This window comes from Canis lupus, chromosome 32, assembly GCF_003254725.2.
Source record: "Canis lupus dingo isolate Sandy chromosome 32, ASM325472v2, whole genome shotgun sequence".
Classification (NCBI taxonomy): domain Eukaryota; kingdom Metazoa; phylum Chordata; class Mammalia; order Carnivora; family Canidae; genus Canis; species Canis lupus.
In genome coordinates this window covers 1,995,829-2,012,820 of record NC_064274.1, presented here as the reverse complement: position 1 = coordinate 2,012,820, position 16,992 = coordinate 1,995,829, and positions in this window count along the sequence as shown.

The window sequence follows — 16,992 nt, the reverse complement described above, 5'->3', positions numbered from 1 at the left end:
AAACAGGAACCATATGATCCTCTCAATAGTTGCAGAGAAAGCATTTGACAAAATACAGCATCCATTTCTGATCAAAACTCTTCAGAGTGTAAGGATAGAGGGAACATTCCTCGACATCTTAAAAGCCATCCATGAAAAGCCCACAACAAATATCATTCTCAATGGGGAAACACTGAGAGCCTTTCTCCTAAGATCAGGAACACGACAGGTATATCCACTCTCACCACTGCTATTCAACATAGTACTGGAAGTCCTAGCCTCAGCAATCAGACAACAAAAAGGAATAAAAGGCATTCAAATTGGCAAAGAAGAAGTCAAACTCTCCCTTCTCTCAGTTGACATGATACTGTACATAAAACCCTAAAAGACTCCACCCCAAGATTGCTAGAACTCATACAGCAATTCAGCAGTGTGGCAGGTTACAAAATCAATGCCCAGGAATCAGTAGCATTTCTATACATTAACAATAAGACTGAAGAAAGAGAAATTAAGGAGTCAATCCCATTTACAATTGCACCCAAAAACATAAGATACCTAGGAATAAACCTAACCAAAGCGGTAAAGGATCTATACCCTAAAAATCACAGAACACTTCTGAAAGAAATTGAGGAAGACACAAAGAGATGGAAAAATATTCCATGCTCATGGATTGGCAGAACTAATATTGTGAAAATGTCAATGCTACCCAGGGCAATTTACACATTCAATGCAACCCTCTCAAAATACCATGGACTTTCTTCAGAGTTGGAACAAATCATCTTAAGATTTGTGTGGAATCAGAAAAGACACCAAAAGCCAGGGGAATTTTGATAAAGAAAACCAGAGTCGGGGGCATCACTAGGAGGAGAATAGGAGTTTTAGTGTCCAGCATCAGGGAAGGAGAGGTCTAGAGAGAGGAAAACACAGACTTCCTGTGCTAGTAAATCATGCTGCCCTCATTGCTTATATTTTCTCTCTCCAGTAGGCTTCAGGTTTCCAAAAGACCCTTGTACTCAAGGGTTGGAGTTTAGGTTGTACTACAAAGCTGTGATCATCAAGACAGGTGGTACTGGCACAAAAACAGACAGAGATCAGTGGAACAGAATAGAGAACCCAGAAGTGGACCCTGAACTTTATGGTCAACTAATATTCGACAAAGCAGGAAAGACTATCCATTGGAAGAAAGACAGTCTCTTCAATAAGCGGTGCTGGGAAAATTGGACAGCAACCTGCAAAAGAATGAAACAATCATTTTCTTGCACCATACACAAAGATAAACTCAAAATGGATGAAATATCTAAATATGAGACAAGATTCCATCAAAATCCTAGAGGAGAACCCAGGCAACACCCTTTTTGAACTTGGTCACAGCAATTTCTTGCAAGATACATCCATGAAGGCAAGGGAAACAAAAGCAAAAATGAATTATTGGGATTTACTCAAGATAAAAAACTTCTGCACAGCAAAAGAAACAGTCAACAAAACAAAAAGACAACCTGCAGAATGGGAGAAGATATTTGCAAATGACACATCAGATAAAGGGCTAGTATCCAAGATCTATAAAGAACTTATTAAACTCAACACCAAAGAAACAAACAATCCAATCATGAAATGGGCAAAAGACATGAAGAGAAATCTCACAGAGGAAGACATAGACATGGCCAACACGCACATGAGAAAATGCTCCACATCCCTTGCCATCAGGGAAACACAAATCAAAACCACAATGAGATCCCACTCACACCAGTGAGAATGGGGCAAATTAACAAGGCAGGAAACCACAAATGTTGGAGAGGATGTGGAGAAAAGGGAACCTCTTGCACTGTTGGTGGGAATGTTAACTGGTGCAGCCACTCTGGAAAACTGTGCATGTTCCTCAAATAGTTAAAAATAGACCTGCCCTATGACCCAGCAATTGCACTGCTGGGAATTTACCCCAAAGATACAGATGCAATGAAACGCTGGGACACCTGCACCCCGATGTTTCTAGCAGCAATGTCCACAGTAGCCAAACTGTGGAAGGAGCCTCGGTGTCCATCGAAAGATGAATGGATAAAGAAGATGTGGTCTATGTATACAATGGAATATTCCTCAGCCATTAGAAACGACAAATACCCACCATTTGCTTCAATGTGGATGGAACTGGAGGGTGTTATGTTGAGTGAAGTAAGTCAATCGGAGAAGGACAAACATATGGTTTCATTCATTTGGGGAGTATAAAAAATAGAGAAAGGGTTTAAAGGGGAAAAGAGAGAAAATGAATGGGAAATATCAGAGAGGGAGACAGAACATGAGAGACTCCTAACTCTGGGAAACGAACAAGGGGTAGTGGATGGGGAGGAGGGCGGGGGTTTGGGGTGAGGCACTTGATGGGATGAGCACTGGGTGTTATACTATATGTTGGCAAATTAAACTCCAATAAAAAATACACAAAAAATAGGGGTTTTTTGCTACCTTTCTCTATTCTCCTTTCTAATTTGAATGTTGGTATGCTTGATGTTTTCCCAAAGGTTCCTTGAACTACCTTCATTTTTAAAAATTATTTTACTTTTAGCTATTCAGTTTGGGTGTTTTCCATTTACCCTGCCTTCCAGATGGCTGATATGTCCTTTGGCACCATGTAGTTTGCTGTTGATTTCCCCCTATTGTATTTTTTATTTCAGTCATTGTATTCTTTAGTTCTGATTGGTTCTTTTTTATACCTTCCATCTCTTTGTTGAAGTTCTCACTGTGTTCCTCCATTCTTCTCACAAGATTAGTGATGGTGAGCATCTTTATGACCATTAGTTTGAACACTTATCTGGTAAATTGCTTATCTCCATGTTATTTAGTTCTTTTTCTGACATCTTGTCTTGTTCTTTCATTTGGAACTGTTTTCAGTCTCCTCACTTTTGCCTTACCCTCTATTAGGTAGGTCAGCTATGTCTCCTGGTCTTATATAGTAGGTGTCATATGTGACCCAGAAGGGCAATACCCCTGATCACCTAAGTCAGATGGTCCAGAGGTGTCACCTGCATGGGCTATTTGTGCCCTCCCATTGTGGTTGGGCCACTGGTGGGTGGGGCTGGCCCCTAGGCTCACTGACTACAAAATCTATCCATGACTGCTGTGGCACACTGGTGAGTGGGGTTCATCCACAACCACCAGGAGTGGGAGACTCTTTTGGGGGGACACTAGTGCCAGCCAAGGCCACCCACAATGTGTGGCAGGGTGGGAGCCACTCTGGGTGGCAATGGGGAAGGGTATGCAGTCTTGGCTGGAATCATCTGCCAAGTGTAGCCAAGCAGTAACTATTTTGGAGGAGTGCTGGGTGAGGCCAGCTCACAGGGAAACATTGGGGTGGAGTGAGCAGTGGTAGTCAGGTAAACAGAGAGTGTCAGGAATGGTACTTGCCAGCACTGGATCAGCTAGGTAGAAGAATAAGAAAAATGGTATTTTCTAGCACCTCTATTCCCAGAGATAGTTTTTACAGATCTTGGCCCCTTTGGCTCATGCCCTATAATTTAGTCAATAACTCTCTGTATGGCACAGGTGTTTTTCAAACTATGCTTCTTTGCTGAGACTTGGAGTGAGTTAGTCTGTGCATGAGCCCTTTAAGAACAGTCTCAATTTCTTATAGCTCTCTGGCCCACCCAGAGTTAAGCAAAACCAATTTTCAAAGGCAAATGTTAGGGGGCTTGTTTTCTCAGTGCAGATCCCCAGGGCAGGAGTGCCTGATATGGTAGGGCTTGAACTCCTTGCTCCTCAGAGAGGGCCTTCACATTTGTAATATCCCTTCCTCTTGTGGGTTGCCCCATTAGGGATGTGTGTTCTGTCTAAACTACATCTTTGCCTCCTCCTGCCCATTCTGATGTGGCTTTGTTTTTATATCTTTAGTTGCAGAAGCAATATCCTAGTCATGAGGACATTTAAAAAGAGAGTTGTTCCATATGTTGTTACAGTTTTGGTGTGTCCATGAGAAAGGGTAAGCTCAGGATCTTCCCACTTTGCCATATTAATCCCCATCCTGTAAGTTTAACTTTATTAGAAACTGCCAATTTGTTTTTCAAAGTGGTTATACTATTTTATATTTGCCCCAGCAATATATGAGAATTCTAATTCTCTATATTCTTGCCATCAGGTAGTCTCAGTTTTTGTTTATAGCCATTCTCTTGGTATATAATAATATGTTAGTGTGGTTTATTTGTTATATTTATTTCTTTAAGATTTTATTTATTTATTCATGAGAGACACAGAGAGAGACAGAGACAGAGACACAGGCAGAGGGAGAAGCAGGCTCCATGCAGGGAGCCCAATGTGGGACTTGATCCTGGAACTCCAGGATCACGCCCTGAGCCAAAGGCAGACACTCAACTGCTGAGCCACCCAGGCATGCCTATTTGTTATATTTAGTATGTTATATGTAGTATATGTCCGCGATGACTAAAAATGATGAGTATCTTTTAATATATGTACCATTATCATATCTTTTTATATTTTTAGGATCAAGTTATTTGCCCATTTTTAAAACTAGGTTATTTGTCTCATGATTATCAAGTTGTAAAAGTCCTTTATATTTTCTGGATACAAGTCTTTAGTCTCAGATATATACAATGCAAATATTTTTTACTAGTTAGCTTGTCTTTTTATTTTCTTAAAGGTGATATTTGAAATACAGAAGTGTTTAATATCAATGGAGTTCATTTATTAAGCTTTTCTTTCATAGTTTGTGCTTTTGTTATATCAAAGAAACCTGTACTCCAAGTTTATGAAGATTTTTCTGTTTTATTGTATAAGTTTTACAATTTTTGTTTTTAAATTTCAGTTTATATTCCATGTAGAGCTGTCTTTTGCATTTGGTGGGAGGTAAGAATTGAGATTTATATATATTTTTTCATATGGTTGTTCAGTTGTTGTTCAAATACTTTATTGAAAAGAAATTCTTTCCTCCATTGAATTACTTTGACATATTCAATTTTAAAAATAAATATGGAGCTATTAAAATTTTCCATTTATTTTTATGTCTTTGTATCCATGTCTTTCAAAAAATAAGATCATCTAAGTTGTCCAATTTATTGTATAAATTTGTTTATAATAATTCCCTTTTATGCTTTTAATGTCTTACACTGATGTTTCCTCTTTTCTTCCTGATTTTAATCATTTGTATCTTCTCTCTCTTTTTTGACTAGACCAATTAGAAGTTAAATAATTTTTTCAAAGAATCAGCTTCTGGTGTCATTCATTTTTCCCTATAAATTATGTTTTCCATTATGTCGATCCCATTCATATTTTTATTATTTCTACATTTACTTACTTTTGGTTCAATTTTTTCTTTTCTTCTAAGAAATCTGCTTAATGTGGAATCTTGTATCCCTACTTTTAGACTTCTATTCTTTTCTAATATAAGCACTTGAAGCTCTAAATTTCCTCTAATCAGTTCTTTAGCTTCAGCTGATGTAGCGTAATTCTTATAAATTACGATGTGTTGCATTTTCATTATTATTTATGTAAAATATATCCTAATATTTATTGTGATATATTCTATGATGCATGCATTATTTAGAAGTATGCTATTTAATTTACAGTATTTGTGGATTTTCAACATCCCTTTGTTATTGATTTTTAATTTATTCTGTTGTGATCAGAGAACACACTATATGATTTTTAGTGCTTTAAATTTCTTTAGGCTTTTTATGGCACAGTGTGTGGTCTTTGTGAGTGCTCCATGTACATCTGAAAATAATATGTATTCTGTTGCATAGAGTGTTCTATAAAGGATGCTTAGATCAAGTTGGTCAACATTGCTGTTTCATTCTTCTATATTCTCTCTATTCTGCCAACTACTGAGAGAAAAGAATTGAAACCTTCCAAATATTGTGAGTTGATTTCTGGTTTTAATTCTGTCAGTTTGTGCTTCATGTATTTCTGAAGCTCTGTAATTAGGTGCATACACATTTATGATTATGTGTTCTTGATAACATTCAGTTAACATTATAAAATGTTTCTCTTTATCTCTAGAATTATTTCTTGTCCAAAAGTGAAAAGGGTCTAAAGTGTCTCATCCAAAGCATCACTCTGGTTTTATTAAGATAAATATTTGCAAAGTATAAATTTTTTATCCTTTTATTTTAACTTGCCTGAGTGTTTAAAATTTATTTATGGTGTGTTTCTTACAAATAACATAGTTTGGTTTTGCTGCACCTTCACTTATTTTTGTATCCTGATCTATTAAGTACAGTAGCACCTGACACATCAGTGACACAAAAGTGAGGAAGATAGCAATCGTTCTATAACACAAAATGCAAGAAATATTTGCTATGTTTCTAAAAAGAGTTATACAAGTTAATTTCTTCTCATATCAATGTTTAGAATGTCAATACCTCTGTTTTTATTACCCTTCTGACCCAATAATTAAGGAAAATAGTGAACTGTTAGTACTTTGTTTTGTTTTTGTTTGTTTGCTTCAAGTTTTAATTTAAATTCCACTTAGTTAACATATAGTGTAATATTATTTTTAGGAGTAGAATTTAGTGATTTATCACTTACATATAATACCCAGTGGTTATCACAGCAAGTACCCTCCTTAATACTCATCATCCATTTAACCTGAGACTGTTAGTTCTTAGTTACTTTTGGATGCCATTGCCAATGGTCCATGCCCAGGCCCACATGGGGTTCAACGATAGGCTGTTGACTTTGGTGAGACTTATTTATCCTCTCTCCAGTTGCTGAGCTCAGACATGGGCCCTCCATGGAGCTTAGAAGGCTGAGATGATTAGTGCTTTCCTTGAGTATCCAGTCAACCATCTCTACCAGTGATTCAACTATCTCCAGTGCGCTTCATCAGATGAACCAGACCATTTCCCTCTACTTTTATTTTTTAAGATTTTATTTATTTATTCATGAAAGACACAGAAGGAGAGAGAGGCAGAGGCACAGGCAGAGGGAGAAGTAGGCTCCAGGCAGAGAGCCTGATGTGGGACTCGACCCGGGTCTCCAGGATCACACCCCGGGCTGAAGGCTGCACGAGCCACTGGCTCCCTCCCTCTACTTTTATAGAACAGAGCCCTCTTCATCTTTTCTCTTCAAAGCCAGCCTAATTAATTTTGTCTTCTACAGAAGGTGAAAATTACACCCTTCTGCAGGGGTGAAAATTGGGGATGAGCGTGAAGAAAAGGAGATGTTTTCTGATTTCTTTCTTCCAGGAAGAGCCTATAGTGCACAAAAAACAAAACAAAACAAAACACCCTGCACATGATACCAAATAAATCTTTCAACAATTCACTGTTACACCCTTAAGTTAAACATTTCATGAGTCATTCTGCTAGTTTAAAAGAAATGTTTAATAAGACTGAACAGGAAAAGAACTATTTTTATGAAAGCTTAAAGAGCAGGCTAAGTCAGCCATGACTGAGCTGCAAGTGCCCTACCCAAGAACTACAGGATTACTGGGTTACTGACCAGGAGTAGTTAGAGTAGTGCTGAAATCTAGAGGAATTCTCCCCATTTCCATTCAAGTAATGGCTTCATGAGTTAGAAGGAGTAATTCTCCAATTCTTTCTGTTTTCTTCTTTAGTGACTGAACTATGTGTTCAATGGTATTCAGCTTCATTGAACTCCTGTGTTTAAGATCTAAATGTAGAAGAACGTAAAAAGAATGAACATCCTAGAATTTACAGAACATGGAGAGAACTGCAAAACAAGTGTTAGCTCTTTTTGTCCAGGCAGAGGTAAAATGAACCAGTGAGGAGGATCCTTCATGCTTGTCAATTCTCATTCAAGCAATGTTGAACTTCTGTGTGCAAAGGGACATACTGTGAACCTGTAGTTTTATTTTACTCTCTCTCTCCCATACCCTTTTGGAGAAATTATAGCTGAGGTAAAAGTCTGCTTTACACTAACGCCTTGTCTTTCTTTCCTATTGGGCTATAAGTCCTGTAGACTAGGGAATATCTTGGGAATGAAAGCAATGTAAACAAAACAAAACTGAAACAAAAAAACAAAGAACAGCTTTCCCTTTCCATATGCAAATTTATTCTCTCTTTTTGAAATTGGAGCAAAAACCAGACCACCAAGCATCATTAGCGCTATGCTCACTTCCTAAGAATGAATATGCTATAAGAGATTGAGCACTCTGTTTTAACAATGAACTGTTTTGGTATCATATTCCTGGGGGGAAAAACATTTAAAAGGGATGAGTCAAGAACTGTTCCATAGTTGATATTGAAAAAAAAAAAATCATTCTCCTTAACAGAAATTTTGCTGCTAAAAACTATTTGCTGGAAGTGGAGCAATACTTTGCATAGCTAATATCCTCTACAGGACTGTTATATAATACAAAATGAGGAAATGTCTAAATATAGCATAAGACTTTTTGCCTCTAGTTAGAGGGCTAGTTTTTCCTAAGATACCTGATAGTCAGTGAAGCTAGATACCCTTCTAAGACCCCTTTTAATCTATGACCCCTGTGACTCTAGATAGCTTTTTATCTACTGTGGTCACTCTAACCATTTTTATCCTGGTAAAGTCATCTTTTAAATGAAACCTAAGGATCAGAGACAATGGCAGCAGTTATTGCTGTTTAGCAGAAGAAAATTAAGATAAAAGGAAAGAAATGTTGCTGCTTTTCCATCTTCTGTTTCCCTCTCACAGTTTGCACCCTATAATTTTCTCCCTCTGTTATAATAATGGTAGCACTTAGAGTGTTTATTCTCAGCTAGCACCATACTAAGTGCTTTACCTTGATTAGCTCACTTACTCTTAACAACAAGCTTATAAGATGTGCAATATTTATATCCACATTTACAGATGATGAAACTGAAGTACAAAAAGGCTAAGGGAGTTACCCAAATTTGCACACCTAGTTAATGGCAGAGCCAGTGACTTGAGCCCAGGCAGACTTGCAACTAAGTCTATGCTCCTTTTCTTCCCAGTCTTATTGAGATGTAAGTGATATATAACATTGGATGAATTTAAGATGTACAGTGTGATGATTTGATATATGCTGCACAGTGATTACCACCACAGTGTTAGTTAATATCTTCATCATATCATATAATTACCACTTTTGTTAGGTGGAGATAAGCACATTTAAGATCTACTCAGCAAAAAAAAAAAAAAAAAATCTACTCAGCAACTTTCAAGTATATAATACAGTATTGTTAACGATAGTCACCAAGCTGTACATTAGATTCCCAGACCTTATTCATCTTATACCTGGAAGTTTGCATTCTTTGACTAGCATCTCTCCATTTGTACCACCTCCTAGTCTATTCTACTTTCTGTTTCTATGATTTCAACCTTTCTCAGATTCTACATATGAGTGATATACAGTATTTGTCTGACTTATTTCACCTAGCATAATGCCCTCAAGGTTCATCCAAATTGTTACATGACTGAATAATATATACATCTATCTCATATCTTCTTTATCCATTCATTCATTGACTGGCACTTAGATTGTATCCATATCTTGGCTATTGTGAATAATGTGTTGCAATGAATATGAGAAAACAGATATTTCTTCAAGATCCTGTTAGCATTTCCTTTGAATAGCTATCCATAAGTAGGGTTGGTGGATTATATGGTAGTTCCATTTTTTATTTTTTTGAGAAAAACTCGTATTGTTTTCCATAATGGCTGTACCAGTTTACATTTCCACCAGCAGTGCACAAGGGTTCTCTTTTCTTCTCATCCTCACCAACACTTGTTATCTCTTGACTTTTTGATGACAACTATCTAACAAGTGTGAGGTGTTATCATGTGATTTTGATCTGCATTTCCAAGATGATTAGTGGTGTTAAGTACCTTTTCATGTACCATTTGTATGTCTTCATTGGAAAAATGTCTATTAGATTCTTTGCTCATTTAAAACTTAGATTATTTGGGTTTTGATCATTGAGCTGTATGAGTTCTTTATAAATTTTGGATATAAATCCCTTATCAGATATATAATTTACAAATATATTTCTCCCATCCCATAGGTTGCCTTTTCATTTGTTGATTTTTTTCTTTTTATACAATCCTACTTATTTTTTCTTTTTTTCAATTTAAATTCAATTAGCCAACAAACTGTATGCTATTCATTTTAGATGTAGAGTTCAATTATTCATCAGTTGCATATAACATCCAGTGCTCATCACATCACGTGCCCTTCTTAATGCCCATCTCCCAGTTAGATACCCCATCTCTCCACTCCCCTCCCCTCCAGCAACCCTCAGTTTGTTTCTTATAGTTAAGGGTCTGTCATTGGTTTTTCTCCCTCTCTGATGACTTCTCATTCAGTTTTCCCTTCCTTCCCCTATGATCCTCTGCATTATTTCTTATATTCCACATATGAGTGAAACTATATGATAATTGTCTTTCTCTGACTTTTGCTCAGCATAATACCCTTCAGTTCCACCTGGGTCATTGCAAATGGTTAGTATTCATCCTTTCTGGTGGCTGAGAAATATTCCATTGTATAGTATATATATAATGGTATATAAATATACACCACATCATCTTTATCCATTCATCTGTTGATGGACATCTTGGCTCTTTCCATAGCGTGGATCCTGTGGACATTGCTGCTATAAACACTGGGGTGCAGTTGCCCTGTCAGATCACTACATTTGTGTCTTTGGGATAAACCTCAAGAGTTAAAAATAGAGCTACCCTACTACCCAGCAATTGCATTGCTAGTCCTACTTATTAATATTTGCTTTTGTTGCTTATGCTTTTGATGTCCTATCCAAAAAAGTCATTGCCAAGACCAAAATTGAGGAGCTTTTTCCCTATGTTTTCTTCTAGGAGTTTCATGGTTTCAAATCCTATGTTTACATTTTTAATCCATGTTAATTTTTGTGAGTGGGTTAAGACAGGGGTCCAATTTCTTCTTTCTGCATATGCTTATCCAGTTTCCTGACACTATTTATTGAAGGGACTATATTTCCTCATTGAGTATTCTTGGCTCCCCGGTCAAATGTTGGGTTGATCATTTTCGTGAGGATTTATTTATGATTTCTTGATTCTGTTTCAACGGTCTATGTGTCTATTTTATGCTAATGCTATACTATTTTGATTATCAAAGCTTTGTATTATAGGTTGAAAATAGTATGATGCCTCCAATTTTATGTTCTTTCTCAGGATTGCTTTGGCTATTAACGGTCTTTTGTGTTTTCATATGAATTTTAGGATTTTTTCCTAAGAAAAATGCCACTGGAATTTTGGTAGGGACTATACTGAATCTGTGGATGGTTTTGGGTAGTGTGGAACCAGAGTCTGTGCTTTTAATGATTAAGCTCTAGAACTTCTTCATGATAAATACCAGAGCTGAAAGGGAATTTAGAAATTCCTTCAAATCCCTCATTTTATGGATTCAACAAAAGGATAGTTAAATTATTGCTTTTACTATTTGTCCTATCCTGTACCAAATTTATGTATCCCAGCTTTATCCTGTTTTCTTAAACAGGATATCCTGTTTTCTTAAACAGTTATCCTGTTTTCTTAAATGATTTCAGTTTTCAAAAACTGAAATAAGGCAGTATATAAATGAGATTCCAACTCTACTGGGTATGTGCTGGTTTCTCCAGATTCACACTCTTATCCTGCTTCCTGTCCTGGGAAGATGATTTATGTGGGTCACATCAATGGGTGCCCTTGTTCTCTGTTTTCCGGTTGGGTTGGATCAGTGGAAGTACCAACAGAAGGTTGAAGGAGAAGAGTGAGCTATATAATTGTTTGTTGCTGCTTAACAAACTACCCCAAATTTAGTGGCCTAAAATAACCACTTTATTAGGCTCACAAATTTTGTGGGTTAGGAATTCAACAGAACATGGTTGGATGGCTTGTGCTTGCTCCCCTATGTTTAGCATTTTATCTTGGAGTCAAACACTAAAGGTGGCATCACAGCCTGGACTTTGTTACCTAAAGATCTGTTCATTGACATGTCTAGCAACTGATGTTACTTATTGGCTGGGACTTCAACTGAATGCTTGGCCAAAATATCTCCATATAACTTCTACACCAGGGTGAGTTTGGGTTTCTTCACAGTATAACACTTGAGTTCCACATACTGATTGTCCCCCAAAAAGCAGATGGAAGTGTATGGATTTTTTATGTTTTAGCATTGGGAGTTGTATAGTGCCACTTCTATCATCCTCTCTTGGGCACGATAATCACAAAGCTCTGCCAAGATCGAGGGAAAGTAATAAAGATGCCAACACTTGATAGGAGAAATGTCAAGGTCACAGTATAAGAAAAGCATATGGATGGGAGAGATCTTGTAGTCATCTTTGGAAAATACAATGGGTCACAAGATTGAAGTTAGAGGACGAAGTTTATAGAAGTATGGCTCAATTGGAAAGCCATGGCTAAAAGGGAAAGAAATATACTGTAGAATTTATGAAAATGTGGAAAGAAAGAGTATGTCATACAACCAATATAGAGTACCCCAGGGCTTGAAAATAAATTATTGGACTCAGAACAGAGTTCCTAAAATACCCCCAGTTCCTCTTGTGTAAATGTATGGTTTTGCTCACGGTGTGTGTGTCCTTTCAAAGAACTTCTTTCCTTCTTCTTCCCCTGTCTCTCTCTCTCTCTCTCTCTCCCTCTTTCTCTGAAAGAGGATATCATGAGATAATATGGGTGGGGAGATCTTTCTAGGCAGGAAAAAATACTCAGTGTTTCCCCCTTTAAAACTCCATTAATCTTGCTGTAGTATGCAAAGCAGTTTTTAGGAGGGTAGAAAGGCAGGATCTAATTATTCTGGAGTGATGTTAGAAAGGCCGTTAGCACTGTTTCCATAAACATTTTCACAGGATCATAGATAAATAGGATAACACTAAAAACAAGGTCCACAAATGTGTATAGCTCACTGTAGTCATGGAATTATTGAAGCAAAAAGGAACCTTAGAACCTATTTCTGGCCCAAGTCCATTATTTTTCAGGCATGGAAATTTTTGCAGGAAAAGAGAAGTGACACATTTAAGGTCTACACTGCTTGGACTCTTGTCAATTCTGAAAAATTTGGAATACGTCCCAAGTCAAAGTCCCCATTATTTTCAGAGATGTATATTTTAAATTATTTTTTATTTTGAGATAATTACAGATTCACATGCAACTCTAAGGGACATGCTTTCAGTTTCTCTCATTGATAATATCTTGCAAAACTATAGTACAATTGTATAACCAGGATGCTGACATAGGTACAGTCAATATCTATGTCACTTTCTTTGCCACAAGGATCCCTTGTATTGCCCTTTTATAGCCACACATACTTTTTTCTATGCCACTCCTACCTGAACCCTTAGTAACCACTAATTTGTTCTCCCTTTCTCTCACTTAGTCATTTCAGGAATGTTACATGAGTGGAATCATATAGCATGTAAGCTTTGGGATTTGCTTTTTTCACACAGCATAATTCTCTGGAGACTCACCAGGTTGTCAAATGTATTAATTTGTTCTTCTTCTTACTGCGTAGTACTCCATGGTATGGATGTACCACTATTTAACCATTCCCCTATTGCAGAACAACTGGATTGTTTTCAGTTTGTGCTATTATAAATAAAGCTTTTATAAACATCATATTCAGAGTTTTGTATACAAACATTTGTCTGGGATAAATACCTTGGAATGTAACTGCTGCATTGTATGGTAGTTGCGTATTTGGTTTAAAAAAAAAAAAAACCCTGCCAAACTGTTTTCCCTGTTGGCTGTATCTTTTTATATTCCTACCAGTAATGTATGAGTCATCCAGTCTTTCCATATCTTCACTAGCATTTGGAGTCATTGCTATTTCTTATTTTAGCTGAACTAATAGGTAGGTAGTGCTATATCTTTGTGATTTTATTTTTTTATTTTTTTAATTTATTTTTTATTGGTGTTCAATTTACTAACATACAGAATAACCCCCAGTGCCCGTCACCCATTCACTCCCACCCCCCGTCCTCCTCCCCTTCTACCATCCCTAGTTCGTTTCCCAGAGTTAGCAGTCTTTACGTTCTGTCTCCCTTTCTGATATTTCCCACACATTTCTTCTCCCTTCCCTTATATTCCCTTTCACTATTATTTATATTCCCCAAATGAATGAGAACATATAATGTTTGTCCTTCTCCGACTGACTTACTTCACTCAGCATAATACCCTCCAGTTCCATCCACATTGAAGCAAATGGTGGGTATTTGTCATTTCTAATGGCTGAGGAATATTCCATTGTATACATAGACCACATCTTCTTTATCCATTCATCTTTCGATGGACACCGAGGCTCCTTCCACAGTTTGGCTATTGTGGACATTGCTGCTAGAAACATCGGGGTGCAGGTGTCCCGGCGTTTCACTGCATCTGAATCTTTGGGGTAAATCCCCAGCAGTGCAATTGCTGGGTCGTAGGGCAGGTCTATTTTTAACTCTTTGAGGAACCTCCACACAGTTTCCCAGAGTGGCTGCACCAGGTCACATTCCCACCAACAGTGCAGGAGGGTTCCCTTTTCTCCACATCCTCTCCAACATTTGTTGTTTCCTGCCTTGTTAATTTGCCCCATTCTCACTGGTGTGAGGTGGTATCTCATTGTGGTTTTGATTTGTGTTTCCCTGATGGCCAGTGATGCAGAGCATTGTCTCATGTGCGTGTTGGCCATGTCTATGTCTTCCTCTGTGAGATTTCTCTTCATGTCTTTTGCCCATTTCATGATTGGATTGTTTGTTTCTTTGGTGTTGAGTTTCATAAGTTCTTTATAGATCTTGGAAACTAGCCCTTTATCTGATATGTCATTTGCAAATCTCTTCTCCCATTCTGTAGGTTGTCTTTTAGTTTTGTTGACTGTATCCTTTGCTGTGCAAAAGCTTCTTATCTTGATGAAGTCCCAATAGTTCATTTTTGCTTTTGTTTCTTTTGCCTTCGTGGATATATCTTGCAAGAAGTTACTGTGGCCGAGTTCAAAAAGAGTGTTGCCTGTGTTCTTCTCTAGGATTTTGATGGAATCTTGTCTCACATTTAGATATTTCATCCATTTTGAGTTTATCTTTGTATATGGTGAAAGAGAGTGGTCTAGTTTCATTCTTCTGCATGTGGATGTCCAATTTTCCCAGCACCATTTATTGAAGAGACTGTCTTTCTTCCAATGGATAGTCTTTCCTCCTTTATCGAATATTAGTTGACCATAAAGTTCAGGGTCCACTTCTGGGTTCTCTATTCTGTTCCACTGATCTATGTGTCTGTTTTTGTGCCAGTACCACACTGTCTTGATGACCACAGCTTTGTAGTACAACCTGAAATCTGGCATTGTGATGCCCCCAGATATGGTTTTCTTTTTTAAAATTCCCCTGGCTATTCGGGGTCTTTTCTGATTCCACACAAATCTTAAAATAATTTGTTCTAACTCTCTGAAGAATGTCCATGGTATTTTGATAGGGATTGCATTAAACGTGTACATTGCCCTGGGTAACATTGACATTTTCACAATATTAATTCTGCCAATCCATGAGCATGGAATATTTTTCCATCTCTTTGTGTCTTCCTCAATTTCTTTCAGAAGTGTTCTTAGTTTTGAGGGTATAGATCCTTTACCTCTTTGGTGAGGTTTATTCCTAGGTATCTTATGCTTTTGGGTGCAATTGTAAATGGGATTGACTCCTTAATTTCTCTTTCTTCAGTCTCATTGTTAGTGTATAGAAATGCCACTGATTTCTGGGCATTGATTTTGTATCCTGCCATGCTACCGAATTGCTGTATGAGTTCTAGCAATCTTGGGGTGGAGGCTTTTGGGTTTTCTATGTAGAGTATCATGTCATCGGCGAAGAGGGAGAGTTTGACTTCTTTGCCAACTTGAATGCCTTTAATGTCTTTTTGTTGCCTGATTGCTGAGGCTAGGACTTCCAGTACTATGTTGAATAGCAGTAGTGAGAGTGGACATCCCTGTCTTGTTCCTGATCTTAGGGGAAAGGCTCCCAGTGCTTCCCCATTGAGAATGATATTTGCTGTGGGATTTTCATAGATGGCTTTTAAGATGTTGAGGAATGTTCCCTCTATCTCTACACTCTGAAGAGTTTTGATCAGAAATGGATGCTGTATTTTGTCAAATGCTATCTCTGCATCTAATGAGAGGATCATATGGTTCTTGGTTTTTCTCTTGCTGATATGATGAATCACATTGATTGTTTTACGGGTGTTGAACCAGCCTTGTGTCCCAGGGATAAATCCTACTTGGTCATGGTGAATAATTTTCTTAATGTACTGTTGGATCCTATTGGCCAGTATCTTGTTGAGAATTTTTGCATCCATGTTCATCAGGGATATTGGTCTGTAATTCTCCTTTTTGGTGAGGTCTTTGTCTGGTTTTGGAATTAAGGTGATGCTGGCCTCATAGAACGAATTTGGAAGTACTCCATCTCTTTCTATCTTTCCAAACAGCTTTAGGAGAATAGGTATGGGAATCGTCCCGTGCATATTCTCAGACCATAATGCCTTGAAATTAGAACTGAATCACAACAAGAAGTTTGGAAGGACCTCAAACACGTGGAGGTTAAGGACCATCCTGCTAAAAGATGAAAGGGTCAACCAGGAAATTAAGGAAGAATTAAAAAGATTCATGGAAACTAATGAGAATGAAGATACAACCGTTCAAAATCTTTGGGATGCAGCAAAAGCAGTCCTAGGGGGGAAATACATCGCAATACAAGCATCCATTCAAAAACTGGAAAGAACTCAAATACAAAAGCTAACCTTACACATAAAGGAGCTAGAGAAAGAACAGCAAATAGATCCTACACCCAGGAGAAGAAGGGAGTTAATAAAGATTCGAGCAGAACTCAACCAAATCGAGCCCAGAAGAACTGTGGAACAGATCAACAGAACCAGGAGTTGGTTCTTTGAAAGAATTAATAAGATAGATAAACCATTAGCCAGCCTTATTAAAAAGAAGAGAGAGAAGACTCAAATTAATAAAATCATGAATGAGAAAGGAGAGATCACTACCAACACCAAGGAAATACAAACGATTTTAACAACATATTATGAACAGCTATATGCCAAAAATTAGGCAATCTAGAAGAA